Genomic DNA, 3,012 nt, shown 5'->3' with positions numbered 1-3,012 from the left:
GAGCCGACAAATTTGTCTGGTGACAATTCAAGTGATTCAGACCGAGAGGAAGTCACTATGGCAAATGCACGAACACTAAGGGAGTTGGCTGCTCCTGATTTAAATCAGCAGCCCTTGTGCATTACTTTTCCACATTTAAATGATGACACTCCCTTTGAACTAAAATCTGGTCTAATTCATCTATTGCCATCTTTCCATGGTCTACCAGGTGAGGAGCCCTACAAGCACTTGCAAGAGTTCGACGTCGTTTGCAACAGTATGAAGCCTCCGGGAATTACAGAAGAGCAAATAAAGATGAGGGCTTTCCCCTTCTCTTTGAAGGACTCTACAAAAGACTGGCTCTACTACCTACCGCCTGGTAGTATCACCACGTGGGATCAATTGAAGAAAAAATTTCTGGACAAGTACTTTCCGGCGTCTCGAGCTGCGAGCCTGAGGAAAGAGATATGTGGTATCAAACAACACCCTAGCGAGTCTCTCTATGAGTACTGGGAGAGATTTAAGAAACTGTGCACCAAATGCCCTCAACATCAGATAAGTGAGCAACTGCTCATTCAATATTTCTATGAGGGGTTGCTTTTCAGGGACAGAAGCATAATCGATGCTGCAAGTGGAGGGGCGTTGGTGAACAAAACCCCTCGAGGAGCATGGGAGTTGATTGAAGGGATGGCTGAGAACTCACAGCAGTTTGGTTCAAGAGAGGACATCCCGACGCGTAGGGTGAATGAGGTGGAAACGTCCTCTATCCAACAGCAGATCTCCGAATTAACATCTTTCGTAAGACAATTAGCTGTGGGGAGTGCTTCACAAGTCAAAGTGTGTGGGGTGTGCACTGCCGTAGGTCATCCTACGGAAATGTGTCCACTGGTTCAAGAAGAAACTGCAGAACAGGTGAACATGGCTGGCCACGCGCCCGCGCCAAGAAAGCAGTACGACCCGTACTCAAACACCTACAATCCTGGTTGGAGGGATCACCCCAACCTTAGCTATGGAGGAAATAGGCAGTCTAACTTTGTGCCAAATAGACAGCAAGGACACCAACAGCAGTACCATCCTCGCCCACCACCACCACCACCCCCTTCAAACTCAAGTCCGTCCATGGAAGAAATGATGAAGCAATTACTTGCTAACCAACAAAAGACGGATTCAGACTTGCAAAGCATGAGGAATCAACTGGGACAGGTGCAATCATTGCAAAATCAAATGAATCAAATGGCCATAACAATCAACCGTTTGGAGTCCCAAGTTCAAGGGAAGTTGCCATCTCAACCTGAGACGAATCCAAAGAATGTAAGCGCAATGACCTTAAGGAGTGGGAAGGAAGTTCAAGGACCCGAACCCGTGATTTCTAAAGACAAGGACGAGGAACGGATCGAGAAAGAATTAGAAGAGGAGGACAGAGGTAACAAAAATGCAAAGGTACCCTCGAACCCAATTCCTATAGCTAAAACTAATCCACCTCCCTTTCCTAGCAGGTTAGAGAAACCAAAGAAGCAAGACAAGGAAAAAGAGGTCTCAGAGATCTTTCGCAAGGTGGAGATCAACATACCCCTACTGGATGCGATTAAACAAGTACCCAGGTACGCAAAATTTTTGAGGGACCTGTGTGCCAACCGCAAGCGGTTGAAGGGGGATGAACGAGTTATAGTTGGGGAGAATGTTTCAGCAATTCTACAAAGAAAGCTTCCACCGAAATGCGGAGATCCAGGTATGTTTACTATTCCTTGTAGGATAGGTAATACTTTGATTGGGAAGGCCATGTTAGACCTGGGAGCCTCAATTAATGTCATGCCAAAGTCCATTTATGCCTCCTTAAACTTAGGCCCTTTGAAAGAGACTGGGATAATAATTCAATTAGCTGACAGGACCAATGCATACCCTGACGGGTTGATTGAAGATGTTTTGGTAAAAATTAATGAATTGGTTTTTCCAGCTGATTTTTATGTGCTCGACATGGAGGATGAACACTCCCGTGATCCGTCACCTTTGTTGTTAGGTAGACCCTTTTTGAGTACAGCCCGAACCAAAATTGATGTTAATAAGGGTACTTTGTCTATGGAATTTGATGGTGAGATTGTTCACTTTAACATCTTTGAGACCATGAAATATCCATCCGATTCAAATATTGGCTCTGTTTTCTCGGTAAATGTTATTGACCCTGCTATACAGGAGGTTTTTGAAATTGAAGGCAGGGAGGTGAAACCACGATCTCGACCTTTTGACCTCCGCTTCGCCTCCTCCAACTACAGGTGCTAATAGCTGGCACCAGCTTCAGGGGAGTTTCGTTGTCCTTCTTCTTATTTTTACTGTTTCATTATCACATTGAGGGCAATGTGTGATTTAAGTGTGGGGGGGATTTGGGTTTAGTTTTGATTGGTGTTTCTTTAATTTGCTGCCTTTCTTACTAGTGTTTTGATGAATAAATGTGGCATCTCACTCGTCTATTGCTGGTTATGATTTATTCTATGAATTTAGTTTAAGTGGCAAGTAAAAGCATGTTATCTTGGTGAATATCATGAGTTTAATGACTTGGTGCAAATTGTGGTTAAATTGTTTAGGCAATATAAATATTTTACTAGCAATTGTTGTGTAGATTAGGCAATTGTTGATCTTAGTTCTCCATATTAGGAGATGACGTGGGCCATGATCTTTAATTATCTGGTTTTCTGGTGCTTTAATTGTGATTAATAAATGACCCTACTCCGCTAGTGTCGTCACCCAGTAACCGGGAGTCTTCACCACAAGTGTCGACTTTCGCGTCAAAAAGTGACTATATATATGAGTAGTTAGTCCTGAAGCTGTGAAGAGTTGAGTAACTGGGCTCTTTCATCTAAAAATGTCAGAGTTCACGTCAAAAGACTTGAATAGCTTGGGACTGAGCATTTATTAAAAAAAAAAAAAAAAAAAAGAGAAAAGAAAATAATAAGTAAGTTTATGATCATGTTGGCCTGCCGATCCTTGTTCTTCAATGTTGAGATTTTGATTTTCAGTTGACCCAATTGCTAACTTTTG

General features: G+C 42.9%; 1 non-coding gene across 1 annotated transcript; it reads right to left on the bottom strand.

The window, feature by feature from the left end:
* Positions 1 to 429: 429 nt before the first annotated feature.
* LOC140007115 (small nucleolar RNA R71) lies at positions 430 to 536 on the bottom strand. Its single transcript, XR_011814671.1, has one exon. It is a non-coding gene; the product is annotated as a small nucleolar RNA R71 (small nucleolar RNA).
* Between the last annotated feature and the right edge of the window lie 2,476 nt (positions 537 to 3,012).

Source organism: Coffea arabica, chromosome 5e (genome assembly GCF_036785885.1).
Source record: "Coffea arabica cultivar ET-39 chromosome 5e, Coffea Arabica ET-39 HiFi, whole genome shotgun sequence".
Classification (NCBI taxonomy): Eukaryota; Viridiplantae; Streptophyta; class Magnoliopsida; order Gentianales; family Rubiaceae; genus Coffea; species Coffea arabica.
This window is presented reverse-complemented; position numbering and strand designations above follow the sequence as displayed.